At 41.1% G+C, this 18817-nt stretch overlaps 1 pseudogene; it reads left to right on the top strand.

The window, feature by feature from the left end:
• The first annotated feature begins 412 nt into the window (after positions 1–412).
• On the top strand, positions 413–830 carry LOC100948550 (annotated as a pseudogene).
• Positions 831–18817: the final 17987 nt, after the last annotated feature.

The following is an 18817-nucleotide window of genomic DNA, read 5'->3' as shown; positions in this document are numbered from 1 at the left end:
GATAATTTTCGCTGCAAAGATATTAACATTTTTTAAATATTCTATTTTGTCTGCATTTTTTTCTGTTTATTAGGGTCTTTGAATTCATATTAGAAGTTTTCTTTGAATGTATGGGAGACCTTGGCTGCCCCCTCACTACTAAAAGCTGATTGGAAGCTCCGTGCTTGGGGGTGGGCTTGTCAACTACAGTGTTTCCTTTTATGATTTTCCATGTCATTCCATGGACACTATGATACCAATGTTTGTGCCCCTCCAAAATTCACTGATTGAAGCCTAATCACCAATGAGATGGTATTAGAAGGTGGGCCTTTAGGTCGGGGCTAGGTCATGAGGGCTCAACCATTATAAGTAGGATTAATGCCTTTATTATAAAAGAGGCCCCTGCTTTCTGATATAGGCCTTGGTGATTGCTATGAAAATAGGCAAGTTCATAAAACCTGGGAAAGCAGTGCTGGTCCCTGCTAGACACTACTGTGGGCACAAAGCTGTTATCGTGAAGAACATTAATGATGGCACATCAGATGGCCCCTACGGCCATGCTCTGGTGGCTGGAATTGACTGTTATCCCTGCAAAGTGATAGCTGCCGTGGGCAAGAAGAAGATTGCCAAGTGATCAAAGATGATTTCTTTCGTAAAAGTTTATAACTACAGTTACCTCATGCCCACAAGGTACTCTGTGGATATCCCATTGGACAAAACTATGGTCAACAAAGATGTCTTCAGAGATCCTGCTCTTAAACCATAAGGTCCGATGGGAGGCCAAGGTCAAGTTCGAAGAGAGGTACGAGATGGGCAAGAATAAGTGGTTCTCCCAGAAGCTGCAGTTTTAGGTGATTTTTGTTTCAGTCATTAAAAATATTAAAAAAGAAAAAAGAAAAAGAAAAAGAGGCCCTTGAGGGCTCCTCAGCCATTCAAGATGCACAAGAGATGCCAACTGTGAGGAATGGGTCCTAACCAAACACAGAATCTGCTACTTCCTCAGCCTCCAGACCTGTGAACAATGAACTTATGGTATCTATAAATTTCCTAGTTTAAGGTATTTTGTTACTGTGGCCTGAACAGACTAAGACAATTGGGGAATCCAAAACGTCAGAATCGTTAGGTCTCTTTTTGGGGAGGGTTGGCCAGCTTCCTTAGGGAATGCTTTTACAACATGCGTGGAGGGTGAGAGTATTGGGAGGGCCTCTCAATATTTGTGTTTAAGCTTCTGTTAATCTTTATATTTTACTTAGTTGCTCAAGCCTTCACCTGTAGCTAATAAGCCCAGTCCTCAGTTCTCGGCTTTACCTATTGACAGAATAAATTACACCTATTCTTCTATCAGAGGGAGGAGACTTTTGTCACCTGTACAGAATGAGAGCTGATCAAAGGGTCCACGTGCTTCTTAAGGAGAATTTTGAATGAATGTTTCTCCTTTTTGCTCCGTCATCAGGGCAACTATTACTGGCAATTCTGAAGCCTTTTCAGGTATTTTCAGTGTAAGTTGCTACTCAGATTTCCCACCACATATTTAGGTTTTCTGTTTCCTAAACCGTTATCTCTTCTGCTTTTTGTTTTTCCTGTACTTACAGGCTTATACTGCTTTAAATATCTTTTTACCCCAGTGGGACTTTGGCAGGAAATGGATATAATATGATATGTGACTTTCAAAACTGCAATTATATGTCATTATACTAAAATTGAACAATTGGACAGAAGTCTATGTAAGTGAAAACGCCCCCAAATAATAGTAGTTGTCCAGCACCCCTTATGTTCTAGGTTCTAGCAAGTATTTTAGTATTTAGTTAGCTCGTTTGTTCCTCAAAATAGCCCCCAGGGAGATACTGGAATAATCAGATCGTCATTAGCATGACATCATCCTAACTAACAGACCAGATGAAGGTATGGAGATAGAGCATCCAACCAAAGGACTTGTGTCCTGTCACACTAGGCAGCTAAAATAAAATGAACTGAAATAAATACAAATAAAAGCATGATTCAAGCAGACAATAAAGAGATTATTGAAAGAAGTTAGACCCCAACAGTGAGGGTGACTGTAGATGAAACAGTTAGGTAACAGTGTACATACTTTGCCCCTAGAAGATATCAGTAAAACCAACTGTACTTGGAGGAAAAAGACTTTGAGTCCTTTATTATTGCAATTATAAAAATGGTCCACATGTCTGTCAGTGGATGGAGAGAACCTTCCTTGGTCTGGATGACTAAAGCCCCCAGGTTTCTTTTCCTGGTCTTGGTCTCTAGTCTTTAAGTCCCTTTTATTTACTTGAGAGGACCTCAGTTCTCTGAGATGGTCACTATGGTTTGCCTGGAACTTCTCATGAGGTTGAGAATATTTTAATGCTAGGGAGACTTGAAATTGAGTTTAAAGGAGATAAAGTGAAAAAGAATACATGGTCTTATTATCTTATAAGAAAATTAAAATAGGCCTTTTATGTTTATTGCTTATAATGTTGAAATTTATTATAGCTTTCAGTTTCATTTATTAAATTTACAAGAGTTGAGTTCTTAGGAAGATTTTGGCTGAAAAGGCAGCCATCTGAAGGGCTTGTAAAGCAGATTAAATATACTGAATTTATAGATTTTAGGAGTTTACTGATTATTCAAAGGAGTTTGGTTGGTTCAACTTGAGTTGATCAAATATTAATCAAAAGCCACCCTCAAGTCTGCTATATTTAGACAGAGGATGATAACAATTTTAAGTTGAATTTCAAATTAAGGAATTTATTCGAAAAGTAAGATTTTGAATATACATCTTAAATGAATTAAATGTTATATTAAAATCTCAAATAACAAAAAAATAGTCTTTTTTTGAACCTGGGAAATAGACCTTATATTAAAAAATAAATAAATTAAAACAAAACCAAAAACGCAGTTTGGCCCAGCAGAGAAAACTGAGATTTAGAGATTCAAGATCCTAGAAGCTACTAGCTGGCACATTGGCTGACCTGCGAGGTGAATGAGCTTAGCCACTGAAATGACATCACCTCAAAGTACACTTCTTGGATCTTTATAATTTCAAATTCCCTCTTGAGATAGGTTCAATTTAGTGTATCCGTACAGTTTAGTAAATCTCAGCTGTGAAAAGAAAAGTACAGGCAACCTTGGGAGGTGACTTTGTGTGTGTGTTGCTTGTATTGAACCTCAGTGGTTCCTTAGGGGTAACTTTGACTGCGGGTAGTTATTGTTGGAAATTAGTTCATTATTGAAATTAGAAATGGGGTCAGAAGAACAATTAGAATATTCATTAACTGTTTCTGTCTGTGCCCATACCTTAATATTAAAGTAAAAGCTTCTTTGATTATGGCAGCAATAAATGCAAGTGTATTTCCAATTCCCAACTAGATTTAAATTTGTAAGTTTTGAACCTTACACCAGGGAGCCTGAGTTAACAGCCCCTTGTAGGAATTAAAAACACTTATAGGAGAGCCTTGTTAGGATGAAAGAATGGATCTCTAGTTCTTCCAGATCTAGATTTTAGTACTTGCTTTAAAAAGAAAACAACAAAGCCTGTGTGACCCTAAGTGAGATGTTAACCTCTCTTGCACTCAGGGTTTGTGAAGTGGGGATAATATCGCCTACCCTTTAGAACCATAAGGACTGGAGCTGATGCAGTCTATCGTCTAACCCAGGGCCAAGTGCAAAGAAAGGACACTGAAAATGAAAGCTGTTGTTATTATTATTGTCTTCAAGAGCAAAGACCTCAACTTAAGTAATTAGCTTGACAGGCAAAAGAAGACACAAAACTAAGACAATGCACTTATTGTATCATTTTTCTCTAGTACTGGACATTTATCTGCTGTAAAACATCTTATTAATGTAGAAAATAACTATCTTTTATTAGAGGTGCATATGGGGGGGGTGGTACCAGTTACTAAGAAATGAAATCCAATTGAAAATATTTAATTCAGCATTCCTCATAGCAGGAGTCAGACAGATAAGGGAAAAGAGTCTCTCCCAAGAGAATTTCTTTAGTTACAGAAGTGTTTTCATTTGAACAAAATCCTAGATTAAAAAGCCCTGGAGGCTTCCTTTATCTGTCTCAGATGGATGTCCCAGCCGGGGGATATGCTCTTTTTTCTTTTGAGAATATCAGGATGTCTGTCCACTCTTGCATTTCAGTCCTAGCAGCTGTTGTAGAAAAGAATTTGAGTCCTTATTCAATGTCCTCCATGGGTTCCTGGAAACTGCGACTTTAAGTGAAAGAATGCATTCCTGCACCGGTTTTACCTACCGTACGTTAATTGATCTGAACAAAAGTTGAGTTCCGATAGCACACACATATTTCTGGCCATAAAAACATCACCAAAGTTCTAAATAAAGACCGCAATGGTTCTAATATTAGATTGAAAGATATGTGAGCTATAAAAACACTTAAGGGAGGTTAATAAAAACAAATAAGATCATTATTAATGCCACTATTTCAGCTCCGGGTCTCTGGTAGCTGGCGGCTGCCCTGGCAGCTCAGGGAACCATGTGGGAACCCATCTTGGACACGCGCAGGACTCCATCTCGTCACAGGCCACCTCAACACTGCGCATGTACCTGATTCACCTGACATGCACACTTTTGGGATATGGGAAGAAACTGGAGGACCAGGAGAAAACCCACACAGACATGGGGACAATGTGCAGACTCCACACAGACCGTGGCTGTGCTGGGAATCTATTAAAATAAATGGGAAAAATATTCTCATCAACGTTGTAAGGAAATGACGTTGAACAAACCAACTTTAATTGAGCACGTGCTTTAATGTCTTGGCCTTATGATAGTATCTTGGAGGTTTTTGCAACAGTGCAGTGTGTGGTCGATAACGTTGGGGAGGTTAATTACAAAGGAGGCTGCCTTGTGTGTGTTGTCAGGGCAGGAAATAAGCAAAGACACGTATGTAAGCACGTGACACTTCTTTTGACCTCCCTGTTAGCTCACCAGTCATTTCCTCTGCCCCGCCCACCCCTTCCTTGACTTTTTCCCCGCTAGCAACCTCTAGTGATAACGTAACAGAACAGGGTTAATTAACTAATGAGATAATATTGAAAAAGAAAGTCTTTGGAATCTTTGGATGAATAATACCATATAGATACGTGTATGCACTATGATGTGTGTGTGTGTATGTGAGGAAATGTGTGTGTATTACTGTTGATTAGAGAAAAAGAAATCTACCAGGTCCATTAACTTTTCAAAGGAACAAACAGGCATGAGAATAAGGGTGGAGGAGTCGACGTCTTCACTTATTCAAGTGTGACTGACCACATGCTACACTCCAGACACCCTGCTAAACACTTCAGAAATAAAAATAATAAGACATAAGCACTGTCCTCAGGTTCTGACTTGGAGGAGTTCGTAATGTAGGGGAGAAAACAGGTGTATAAATAATCAAGCGATACAATGTGGCACATGAAAAGATAAAAGTCGTGTGGCGCAGTTCCCAGGAAGATCCGCCACCTGAACGGAGTGATCAAGGAAGAACAGGGGTTAATTCAGCAGAGAGGGGTGGAGAGCGCATGCCAGGCCCAGCAGAAGCAAAGAGGAACACAGAGTAGGAAAAGGCATGGGGTAGGTTCTGGGAGCCCTGAAAGATGGGAATGGTGATGATGTCTGCTCAAGAAGCATGAATTTTATCTTGGAAATACTAAGGATTTTGGCAGAATGGGAATAATTATTTCCCTTTTAAGATTCTCCTCAATAAAAATATGTATTTGTTCAAGGACATTTATTATAGCATTCTCTGGAGCAACAAAAGATTGAGTATGACCTGCTTGTTAGAAATAGTTAGCTTAACCGAGGAACAGTCAGACTATTAAATGTCAGGCAAGCATTGAAAGAACAAAGTCCCTGCACAAAGGAGGAATTGGAAAGAGCTCCAAGATACATTGTTTTGTGATTTTTCCAGTGGGAAGACGATGGGGTGGAACTTGGCCTATCCCAAAGTCTAAAGTTGAGTGGAATCCAATTCTGAAGGAAAGTTCTGATATTTCTATGGCTGCCATCTGGTGGCATGAGCTCCAAAGCCTGGAGGAAACTTTTAGAGAGAGCCCCTGTAGTGGGGAGGTAAGATGTTGAGCAGGGAGTTCTAAGAAGAAAATGTTTCGATGAGAATCCTGGTTTCCTAAGTGGACTCAGTCCTTGGTTATTTGTGTTACTGTATTGTTATTCTTAAATATATCAGGAAAGCATTGACCCATTAAAGGGAATCTTTGTAAGAACACTTAGAGCAGCAGTCCCCAGCCTTTTTGGCACCAGGAACCAGTTTCATGGAAGACATTTTTTCCCTGAGCAGGTGGTGGAGGTGTGGTTTCGAGAGGATTCAAGTGCATTACACACACCTCCACCTCAGATGATCGGGCATTAGGTTCTCATGAGGGGCACGCAACCTGGATCCCTCACATGCGCAGCTTACAGTGGGGTTCGCACCTGTGAGAATCTAATGCCGCCGCTGATCTGACAGGCGGTGGAGCTCAGGTGGGGATGTGAGTGATGCGGAGTAGCTGTAAATACAGATGAAGCTCTGCTCACTCCCCTGTAGCTCACCTCTGGCTGTGCGGCCCAGTTCCTAACACCCCACGGATGGAGTTAGGGACTGCAGGTTTAGAGGCGAGATGAGTTCTGTCTGAGATTTCCCACTGCAGTAGGCTTCAAACAAGGCCCCCAGTGAACTGCACTCTCAGCATTCACCTCTCTGAGCAGTTCCTCCCACGTGGGATCTTAGGCTCACTCTAAACTATGGAACCTGGACGAAGAGACAATGTTTTGGTTCTGGGCCTTAAGGATGCCTGACAGCTTCCCTTTTTTTGCACCTTTGAAGCCAAGCTGTTGAGCAAGATGTTTGGCAGTCTTGTCGGACAGGCCACATGGACGGGCTCCCAGGAAAGGCCATGTGGAGAGGAGAGAAGAGAGCACAAACCATCCCGTCATCCCTGTCAAATCCTCGAGGACTGCAGCTGCCAAATGACTGAAACTGAGTGAGAAACTTCAAGAGAGACTGGAAGAGCTGCCCAACTGAATAGTCCAACCACAGAAGTACACAAGATCATAGTACAGTGGGTTTTTGTTTTCAACTGGTGTGCCATAAAAATTTTTAAAAAATCATAAATCAAATTCTTTTCCAAAGAAGTTCAAAGCACAGTAAGTATATTCTTTTTTTTTTTTTACTCTTTTGTCTTTGATCAACATCATTTAAGTGTGCCATGAGATAACAAAGGTTGAAAAACATTGCTCTAACGTTTGAGGTGGTTGTCATGACACTGTAGACAATCAGAGCACCCATTTTCAGAGCAACATCATCAGAACTGAGAAATCGTTCTCTCTGATGCAGGCATTTGCTGATGGGGTCATGGGGGCTTTCAAAAGCCCTTCTGTCCCTGCTCTAGTTGTCCGACCAACCCAAACACCAGGCAGGCTAACAAAAAGCCTGGTAAGAAAAAGCACAGACAAATGTGGTATGATTTTAAAGGGGAGGAAACAGAGATGGCGGGCAGAAAATTGAATCTATGCATCAAGAAAACAGAAGGAGAATAATGGAAAAAAAAAAACACCTCAATAATTAAGAGAACAGATTGAGGGAAAACGCTGGAGAGTGACCTACCTCTGTCACTTACTGGCTGTGGGACCTTAGGAAAGCCATTTAGTGTCTCTGAGCTTTGGCTTCCCCTGTGGTGAAATGGGGCAAACATACATACCTGCTAGGTTTATTATAAGAACTGAATGAGATAATATATGTAAATTGTAAGCATAGGCCTCAGTACATAGTAGGAGCTTAATTGTTATTAAAAAAAAACCCCAACAGATAACCACTACATTACTCCTGGTTGGGAACAGTAAGGCATAAGAGACTGTGCATAGCATAGTACCGTTTATAGAAAATTGTTAAATGCGTGTAACAGCACCGTGGACTGTTTATGTATACATAGGTGTGCAGTAAAAGTACAAAAAATCTTCATGGGAAAGACACACGCAGACCAGACCCTGACAGTTACTTGCGGAGAGGGAGGGAGAGTGCCGCACCCAAAGTTCTACACTGCTGCCTTTCCTAAAACAAAAGCAGATATTTGCAGCGAATAAGGACAAATGTTAACACCTGGTAAATGAGGATAGTGGGTATGTGGCAATTATATAATATTCTATACTTTCATGTATTCGAAATATTTTCTAATTAAAAAAAATTGGGAACTAAAATAATCTTTATAATCATCTTATATGGTTGCACAAAACCCCATTTGACAGATGTACATGTGTATACATAACTATATATTGCATAGAATTTATATTATATGCCCTCTATGTGATATATTTCCTATACAATAGAATCTCTATAAGTTGACCACCCAAGGGACTGTCACAAACTGGTTAACCTACAGAGGTGCTCGACATAAGGAACTAAGCCTACTGTACTGATACGTACATGTGGTCGGTGTCTGGTCTGTGGAAATTGGGTCAACTCAAGGAGGTGATCAGTGTAGGGAGGTGGTCAACTATGGGGGGTCTACTGGATTTCCCCTCTTCACTCTGCGTAGTTGGTGTATCATTTGATTAAGTAATGGAGGCTCACCCAGCCCCTCTACTACTATAGCACTATTGAAATTGCTCTTCTATGAGGAGCAGATAAGAGGTTGTTACTGAGAGGAGAGGACCATGAGGGCAGGTGCATGGCCCAGAGCAGTGATTTCAACCGCTATGCTGTGAAAGGATGTTAGGTGTGGCACAAAAAAACTTTAAAGATCATTACTTAAATTATTTTTGAAGTTCAAAGCCAAGTAACCATATTCCTTTTTTACTCTTTTTCTGGATCAACATAATTTAAGAGTTCAAGCGTGCCGTGAGATAAGAAGGGTTGAAAAACGCTGCCCTAGAGTCAGATGGACCTGCATTCTCCTCCCGGCTTTGTCACACACCAGCTGTGTGTCTGTAGGGAGGCCACTTAATATTTCGGAGTTTCCATGCCCTAATCTGCCCTCTAGATGTGCCCCGATTTGCCTTGCATTGCTCATAACATTTTGAAGATTAAATGGGATAATGAAAGTGAGTGTCTGACGCTTCTTATACACTCAGGAATGGATAACTGGTGTATACTTTCTAGGATAAGCCACCTTGTGTACAAATAACACAGTGATTCCCATTGTAATAGAGATAATGTCACCTCCAAGATTCTGTCTTGAGAACTTGTCCAAACTTTTGAACAGGGAGGGAACCGGTCCTGAGATAGGCCAACCACCACCCACCCACATGGTTATATACATGATTTTTTTCTTCAGAGCTGACTTCACCTCTAAACTCAGACTTATTTATCCAGCTATCTACTTTGCATCCCAACGTGGATGTCTGGCCGAGATCTAGCACCAAATATGAGTTCTTGATGTTCCCTGGACTCTGATTCTGAAGGCCAGGATTCCTGCATCTCCCGCCCATCTCAGAAAATGGCACCAACTGGTTGCTCATCTAGAAGCCCAGAGGTCATTCTTGATCTTTCCTTTATGTTAAGGCCACAACTTACGCAAAGCAGACTTTGTCAACTCTGTTTACAAAATATATGTCAAATCCATCCATGTCACTTCATGTTGGTCCAGACCATCATCACTGCTTACCCGAACAACTGGCACAGCGTGTGCATGGTCTCACCATATCCAGTGCCTCCACTGCCATCAGGACTAACTTTCCTCCATGCAAATTGAATTGCAGGCTTCACTTGCTTAAAACTCCTCGGTGGCTACCCGTTGCCCTTGGAATGAACTCCAAGATCGTGTGTGATCTTCCTCCAGCCTACAGTGCAGCCACATCTCATAATACCCTCTTACTATCTTCTGTTTCTTTCGTGCTGCAAACTAGTAGAGGCTTTTTGTGACCCACAGCTATTCCCACTGCCTGGGATTCTCCTGTTACGATCTTGTTTGAACTCAAATGTGACGGCTCAGAGAGGTCTGCTCACTCACTCCTTGTAAAGTCGTATTTTCCAATTCCTCCTCTCCCTTCCTCAACACACAATCTCAGCTACCTGGTTGTCTCCTTCACAACACATGTCATCATCTGCAACTTTAAAAATTACTCATCTGTTTATTTGTATGTTGTCTGTCTTCATTACCAGAATAGAGATGATTTCCACTTTGTTCACATATATCCAAGCAAAGTAGTAGAATACATGTATTGAATTAATATGAAAAAAGAGGACTTTTTAACAAATGTCAGAATTGTACTCTTGAATCACGAGCTTGGAATCATTGCTTCTCCAACCCTGTGAACTTCAATTGCTGAATTGTTTTATTCTGTGAAAGTGGCTTGTCCCTCCTGGACATGGGGGATGGTGTAATTGACCTCTATAGATGTGCTCTTAGCCATTCGTGTACTTATTACAGTTTTTCTAACTCCCAGCTCTTTTTAAATGCATGTGGGCAGCTTGCTTTATAAAAGAGTTTTCTGTTGTGAATCTCTCTTTTTGTGTTGTTGCTGTAAGTGGAATGACTCATTCCCTGATCTCTTTGGGGCTAGTTTAAAGACAGATATATTGTGTACATTTTTATTAGGAAAACTTTAAAATTAACTTAACTTGGAATATTTGGTGACTCCCAGTGGTCTGCAGCTGGGCTGACACTTGAGGCTGTGGGTGATATATTCCTGCCTTATTTTGTAGGACTCAGAAGGACTTTAGCATCCATTTACAAATATACAAGTTTAGCCCAGCCCAAGAATAACATTGGTTTTCTCTTCTATAGATGCTTTTCTTTGATAAATGAAATGCCCAAAAAGCAAATGAAAGTAAAATGAAAAGTAAATATCTGTGACCATTCACAGTGGCTTTCACCTGTAATCCTAGCACTTTGGGAGGCTGAGGGAGGAGGATCACTTCAGCCCAGGAGTTTAACACCAGCCTGGGCAATAGCAAGACCTTGTCTTTACCAAAACAAACAAACAAATAAATATGTGTAATAACATAAGGAGCTTTCTTGATTACTTATGGTTCACTGTCATCTGACTCACTTTGGTCTCCTTAAGGGAATGTGCTAACTCACCCTACCAGCCCTCAATGCTAAGGCCATTTTGCCAGCTGCATCTGAAGCCAACCTTCCTGATGCTGCCTCCTGCCACACTGTGGACACTCAGCCTCTTGTCCTTCCCTCCAAACGCTGAGCCTCTACTTAACTCAGACACCTGACTTTGGCTCCTATCAGGTTTGAAGCAGAACTTGGTTCTCCAATCAGCACTTCCACCCCTGGCATTCCCCAGCCCCCTTTACCATGGAGATAATAGCGCCCCCTTCAGGTTGTAACCTTGGCACCACACCTGCACATCCTAACAGCCCACCTGGGACCCTGGCTGGGACAGGCTCCCCCACAGTGTGCACAGTGTGGGGAACTAGAGCAGACTTTGTCAAGTCTCCATCAGTCTGGAGTGGTTCCTTGGACTTTCCATCATGACTTTGATGTTTCTGGAAATTTTAGATCAGTTATTTTGTAAAATATCCTTCATTCAATGCGCTTTCAGTGTTGGAGAATGGGTTTTTTTTTTGTGATTAGTTTCAGGTTATGCATGTTTACATGCACAGAAATGACGCTGTGGTCTATTTATTGCAACTCTTGGGTGGTGCCTTGTTTCAACTTACCCCATTACTGAAGATATTCATTAGGATTACTTGATCAAGGATTTGTCTTCTGGGCTTCCAAATAGTAGTCTTACTCCTTTTTCTCTTCATCATTTGTAAATATTTTGTGGGGAGGTAATTTGAGATCATGTAAATACCCTATTTCTCTCATCAAACTTTTCTTCTTATCTTTCTATACCCATGGTTTCTGCTTTTATTTCTTAGGTTGTAATTTGTTAGTATCATTATTTAGTTTTGGGCTCAAATTATCTCAAATGTGGCCAGCAGGAGCTTCCTTAAGTTAGTATTAGAATCACCATCATTCTTACAGCATGTCCTTAGTTCCTGGTACAACAGGGTTCATCTTGCTCTCTCCCTGCCCCAACTGTGGAATCAGCAATTTCTCCAAGGAGCATCGAATCCCTTCAGTGAAACATTGCATTTGAACATGAAGAGAAGGTGATGTGTTCTCACTGCTGTGGTGTTGCTCATCCTGGACTTTCTCAGTAGACAGAAGAAGGAAGCGCGTGCGCGCGCGCACACACACACAACTTATGTTTACATCTATATTTGTATCTCAAAACAACTCCAATTCATCACCAGAAGGTCTATTCCAATTTTCCCTCTTTCCTTGCAGAACTCCATTTTCTAACCATGAGAGCCTGACTTTCATTGTCTTTAATATATTTATTTATTTGACCCATTTCCTTCCACATAGCCAATTTCCTGTCGTTGGAACCACTATCTACCTCCTCACCCTTCTCAGGCTCTGACACTCTGAACCAGGCCACTCCACCCCACTAACTCTAGGAGACTATCCTGGTCCCACTTGGATTCTCTCTTTGCACTAGGCTCCCTCTCCACTTGGATGCCCCCCGACTACCCTTGGGCTCCAGGGAAAGGAAGGGGAAGATGGGACAGGAGAAGACAAAGGGAGGGAAGAAAAGAAGATGAGAGGAAAGGGAAGAAAAGAGAAGCACCACCATTACTTGAATATTTACAATAATTCTGTTTGATAGTTGAGGTTGGTATCATTCTCATTTTCAAGATGTTATTGAAGGATTATTGTCTCCTTTTTAAACAACTAATGTTGAAGGATTAATGTGTTACCCAGAGTCTCACATCCAGTGGTGGGACCAAACTAAGGATCACTCTTTGGCCTTTTGAGTGTAAGTTTAGGATTCTGACCCCAAATTCACATTTCCTGTGTTCTAATTGTTTCCTAGGGACATGTAGATGTTCCAAGAAATAAGAAGTATTATTTGGGTTAAAACATGTCTGTAAGAAATGTGGCTTTATCAGTAAAAGTGTGCCTTGGTTGTTGACTCACTGATAGTTCCAATGGGTCCTAGGAGGTCCCTGAAAGAAATGCACTTCTGTGTTTCCTTGGGCAATTACCAGGGTGTAGACATCCTCTCTCCCCCTCTTTCTTGCTTCCTCTTTTAGAAAGAAAAGATATCTTTCCTTAAGGTTTACCCCAGTAGGGTCCATCATTCAAGGCCTTTTCTGGAATATCCTGGGTAATAGTTTGAATTCTGGGGACCTAGAACAATAATACTCAAAGTATGGTGACAGTTTGTTAGAAATACAAATTCTTGAGTTGCACCCAAACCAGATGAAGTAGCATCTTTTGGGATAGAATCCACACTTTCCAGATGATTCATGTGCTCACATGTTCTAGAGCTCTGGGCTAGGGCCTGAGATTCTACATTTCTAACAAGGTCCCAGGTGATGCACAGTCTGAGTTCTACCAAATCAGAATCTGCATTTTAACCAGATCTAACAGGATTAAATGCCCCTTAAAGTCAGAGGAACACTGCTATGGAGAACACTCTTCTGAGCTGCATACACAGCCCTTGAGTCTAGTTAGAAACAAAATGCCTCTCTGAGTTGTATCACTATTGGCAGAAGTGAAATTAAACTGATATCTAAAGTAAATGCCTTTTCCAGGTTAGTACAGTGTCATAAACTAATTTGAGATTAAAATTTTTTAAATGTCATACCTAACTGGGGAACTTTGCACCTGCTATTTTCTCTGCCTGGAATTATTTTTCCCTTCTTTCTTTTCTTAGATTACCAGAATACCTTGGTTCAGGTGTCACTTTTTTAGGAAAGTATTCACTGGCTGCTGACTAGACCACAATCCTGTGCTACATGTTTTTAGTACCATGAGTTAAAATTCCACGTGAATTTGTGCCTCTTTTATATGCTGCATAGAGGAAGGTACCATGTCTCACTTTACTGGTTAATCACCTAGCACAAAGCTTGGCAAAGAGTAGGCTTTAGATAAATATCTGTTGGATGCAAAGAGTGTTGTGGGCAGCTTCTAAGATAGCCCTCATGGCTCTCTCCTCCTTGCATTCATGCCGCTGTATAAATCACCTCTCCTTGAATATAGGCTGGGTATTGTGACTCTATTTTAATGAATAGAGTATGACAAAAATAATGAACTCCCCCTTTCAAGATGGATTATGAAAAGATGGTGGCTTCATTGGGTATATCTTTTCTTGCTCCCTTATTTGTCATTCTGAGAGAACCCAGCTTCCATGTTCTGAGCTACTATATAGGGTAGCCCTCATGGCAAGGAACTGATGTCTCCAGCCAACAGCCAGTGAGGAACTGAAGCCTGACAACCACCATGTGAGTAAGCTTAGAACACTATCCTCCTTCATGTGAGCCTTCAGCTGAGACTGCAGCTTTGGCCAACACTTTCATTGCAACCTTGAGAGAAATTAGGAGCCACAAGTACCCAGCTATACTGTACCCAGATTCACAGCTCATAGAAACTATGAGATAATAAATATTTGTTGTTTGAAGCCAGTATCTCTGGAGCATAATTTGTTATACAAAAAGAGGTAACAAAGACAAAATAAATACTGTGGTTTAAGTATGTCTTCCAAACTTTACATATTGGAAACTCAACCCTCAATATAGTAGGGTTGAGAGATGAAATCTTTAAGAAGTGATTAGGTAATGAGTCTCTGCCCTTATAAATGGATTAATGTCATTATTATTGGAGTGGGCTAGTGATCACAGGAGTGGGATCTTGATAAAAGGAATGAGTTCCCCATTTCCTCTCTTTATCTTGTGCTTCTTGCTCTTCTGCCATAACCCTCACCAAATGCTGATGCTATGCTTTTGGACTTCCCAGTCTCTAGAACTATGAAGCAAATAAATCTCTGTTTTTTTATAAATTACTCAGTCTATTATATTCATTTATAGCTGTAGAAAAAGGACTAAGACAGGAAATGAATATTCTAAGTCAGATAGTTCATTTACTCCAGCTTTACCCCCTCACCTAAAGATAATACTTTACCCCTGCCTTACCTAAATGACCATATGGAGGATCAGAGAGACGATGTAATTTTCCCTGGTCATAGCCAGCAAGTGACAGAGGTAGAATTTAAACTGAAGACATGTTCTTCATTTTAGAACACAAGAAAATGGGTAATTTATAAAGATAAGGAAATTATCTCTTATGATTACAAAGATGGAGAAGTTCAAGGCCTAGGAGCCATTCTGATGAAGGCTTTCTTGCTCATGCAGAAGCTCTGCAGAGTCCTAAGGCTGCACTGGGCATCACATGGTGAGAGGGCCAAACATACCTCAGGTCTCTTCCTCTTCTTATAAAGCCACCAGGCCCACTCCCACGATAACCCATGAATCCAGGAAGCCATTAATCTATTTCTGGAGGCACAGCCCTCATGAACCAACCACCTCTTAAGGGTCCCACCTCTCAATGTTGCCACATTGAGGGTTAAATTTCAACATGAGTTTTAGAAGGGAAAAATATTCAAATCATACCAGTTACCAAGGCTGAAGAATGGGAGAAAACTTTCCATTTCTTCACCTTATACAGTATGAATCATACTCAACTTTAATAAGTACTTTTAGTTCACCCTTTTTATGATTCATTCATAAAGATACTACAAATTGAATTTCGATTTTTTTCCTAACTCCCACCACCAGCAGCCTAGGATCCATTCTCCTGATTTCTCCAGCCTCGTCTTGAGCTGGGCCACCATCATTTCTCAGACCTGGCACCCATGACTCACTACAGAGAATGTGGTACTTTGGGGAGTAGCATAGAATTTGGGAGAATGGAAGGAGGAATGAGTCATGATGTACCACACATTTGATTTATTGTTTGTTTGATTAATTTTCTCTGAAGATCAGTAGAGTCACAGGCTTGTAGAGTTGGTAGAAGAGAGGAATAAGTATACTTTATATATATAAAGAGAGAGAGACTTCAGATATATATGTAGAGACTATATATATATATATAGACTATGGATACATATGTAGAGACTTCAGAAGCCCAGTAGCAGGAGGTACCCTCGGAATGGGGGAAAGGAGAGATCTGCTGATCTGAAGCAACTGCCACTAGTGTGACAATTATTTGACATCTCATGTTTATCTTTGAAATTCATACCATGATGAATGCATGTTTGATTCATTAAAAAGACACATGCTCTCTAGATTTTTCAAGTAAATATATGGTCCAAGAAATTTCTCATGTTCTGTGGCCTTATATACTCCAACCCCCCCACCCCCCAACCTCCCCTCTCCTATATGCATATGTATGGAAGGAATTAAGAATATGCATTTGCCATAGGTTGGGCTACTTCACAAAGAATAACTTTGCCAATAGAAATAGTCTTTCAGGAGCACCCTGAACAAGATTATAAACAACACCCACGCAAGTGTGACTACGTATTCAGTTACCTAAAATGGAAAATCAATTGTCAGGCTTCTGATAAAACTTCAGATTTATGGAGTATGACAATTGTCCCTGGAAGATTTTTTTTTTTTCCCTCGCTCTCTCTAAGCTCGCTCTGCTCCTGCAGATAGCTCTGCTATTTAATACCCTCTCTTGGCACTTGGTCTATTTTCCTCCCTTGATTGCTTCTGAATGTACCATAATCCTCTTTTCTGGTTACTGTCCCTTTCACTACAGGTAAATCAACTGTGTCCCATTGTGGGATGGATGCGACGTGAAAGAAACTTACAATCGCTTTGTCTGAGGCTGCCACTCAGGCCTGGGGTTAGAGGCAGACATTTTTAAAAGTCAAGGGCTCAGACACAGCTAGGAAACATATGGGAAACAAACGAAGCATTGACAGGGTTTGCAAATTTCACTTCTTTGATATTTGTCTGCCTGGGAGTGGGTGGGACAGAGAAATGTAAGGGAATAATGAGGATATGGATAGGGAAAGGCTTGTAATTTTTCACATTCTTCTTTGGATGTGGACTGAGGGAAGGATATGGGGAAGAGGCGGTTATCTTTTGCCTTGTACGCTGACCTTTTCTTAAGGGACTGTGTTCCTCGGAATATAAAATTGTAATCAGGAGTCATTAATGGATAACTCCGTAATTATGCATTGAGTCATTCAACAAATATACATAAATACCAACCAAGTTGGGTTGATTGGAGCTCCATGGTAAAATAACTGAAGGAAATAAGGCACCACAAGAGAAGGGCTCTGGGTTCTTTCCCGGAGTTAAATCCCCCATACTTGGCACGTTTGGCAGTTAAACTAGTCCAGTAAACCAGCGCAGGCCCAGGAGATAAAATCAAAGCAGCAGACATGTGAGGGTTCATATAATATACAGACACTCTCCCTAAGCCCTGGGCCCCATGGGCAATACTTCACAAGGAATTAAAAAGGAAACAACTCACTTATTCATTCATGTATTCAGTAAGCGTTTGTTCCTAGGCCCTGGGAACACAGAGATGAACAGGGTGCAGCTCTTGGGTTTGAGGGGCCCCCTGCCTATCTGGCAGCACACCTGTTGTAATGCTCTTGAACTTGTGACAAAGACAGCAGCGGAGAAGCAGGACCCCGCTCACCTCCTCCCAGAATGCCCTGACTTTGGCCAAAGAGAAGGTCTCCTCCTTTCCCCTGTGCCCTTTGAACACAATGAATACTCCAGGGCAGGCAACACACCCATATTTATTTAAAGATTCACATACCCTGAAACTACTATAGCTTCCCTGCGGTGTAGAGCTCCTTCCTCCCCAAGAAGAAAAAGAATTTGGCAAATCAAACCTGCTGTAGGGAATTCATGACTTTTGGTCAGGAAAATTCATTCATTAAATGCCTGTAAACCTTCAAGCCCAATGCACAGAAATCTGACATACACATTCCAAGATAAACATCTCCCAGGTATAGTCAGCCTGTTTTTCAACATTGATTTAATACCTTGCTCTAATTCTAGGCATGGTGAAGTAGGCACTGATTCCCTACTTGCACATTTTCAGTTGAGGTGGGGATGTGAATAAATACATTAAAATTGCATTAAAAACATTACACTGTAGAGTAGACATGTAGAAATAATACATATGAAGGTGCAGGGGTCACGGGAAAGGCAAATAGCTGGGTAGAGTTTCCCAGAAATGAGCTTAGAACAAAATGTTAGTAGATCACAGTGTGTGAGAAGATAGGCCAGCAACCAAAATCGCCTGAGGCTCCATTTACTTCTCCATAAAATGGGCACAATGCACGCAGATTTAGGAATTTTGTAAGACTAAAACATGAGAACATTGGTATAGTGACCAGACCATAGGAGGCATCAAGGACTATCCGATCCCTTCCCTGTTTTATTTTATGCCATCCATATTTGTTATCATTTAGTGATAGAAATGCTGATGAAATAAAGAATAATACACCTTCCACATGTTCTACATTGAGCATGAATTACTTTTAACATAGAAAAAAATAAGGCAGAAAATTAAAATAGGGTTTTATCTCTACAATTTTGGTCTTAAGGGAGTAACAGCTTTACGGTAGTCACTTTGCAGCAGAAAATCAAATGAGGGCTTTCCAGCCACATAGAAATGTTATTTTAATCCAATGCAAAGCACCCTTCAGTTGCTAGTTAGGCCCATGTAGACCGAAATGGATGTTAGAAATGCAGCTCTTTGTGGGCCACCTGTCTCTTTCCCAGGGCGTGGTAAGGACTGAGGTCTCTGCCAGCCATTGACACAAAGGCCTGAGCCCCTCTGTCTTGGCTGTATGTAGTCACAGTCCTGCTGGCATCAGTGGCTGGAGACTGCAGTTGTCTCCCCAGAAGCGTGTGGAGTCACCTTCAAACACAGGCTCATCTCATCGCACCACCTGAGAGATGAAAAATGAGTTTGCTAAGTGAAAACATGCTCAGGCCTCAGGGCCTTTCTGCAGCCCACCCTGGGTCACACAGGGCAATGTCGAATAAAATTCATGACTATGAAATGCTTATAATTTGGAGAGA

The sequence above is a fragment of the Otolemur garnettii genome, unplaced genomic scaffold (assembly GCF_000181295.1).
Source record: "Otolemur garnettii isolate 467f Iridium unplaced genomic scaffold, OtoGar3 scaffold00121, whole genome shotgun sequence".
Lineage (NCBI taxonomy): Eukaryota > Metazoa > Chordata > Mammalia > Primates > Galagidae > Otolemur > Otolemur garnettii.
Note: the sequence above shows the minus strand (reverse complement) of the source record. Positions and strands in the feature narration are given on the sequence as shown.